The sequence below is a fragment of the Austrofundulus limnaeus genome, unplaced genomic scaffold (genome assembly GCF_001266775.1).
Source record: "Austrofundulus limnaeus strain Quisiro unplaced genomic scaffold, Austrofundulus_limnaeus-1.0 Scaffold70, whole genome shotgun sequence".
In the NCBI taxonomy this organism is placed as follows: Eukaryota; Metazoa; Chordata; class Actinopteri; order Cyprinodontiformes; family Rivulidae; genus Austrofundulus; species Austrofundulus limnaeus.
In genome coordinates, this window is record NW_013952472.1 from 1,999,881 (window position 1) to 2,000,187 (window position 307).

Consider the following 307-nt stretch of genomic DNA (forward strand, 5'->3'; position numbering starts at 1 on the left):
CTCATTAGATTTTACTGTCTGCCCAGCGTGGCCCCCTCTACTATTTTTGACTTAATTTAACAGGGCTCGTGTGTTTACATTGGGCCTAGCGATGCGGTTATTAATTTGGTGATCCACAGGTGTTGATTGATAATGGAAATGGATTGTAAGATTGCTATCCCTTAGTTAGCAGGGAAAGACCCCTCTTTATTATTATTTTTTGTTTTATGTGTTGTTTTATTTTTTGTGTATTTGTATTTTTTGTTGGCACGTAGCTCAGAATTTTGTTATTTTTGATCTATTTATTTATAATAGCCTACAATCAGAC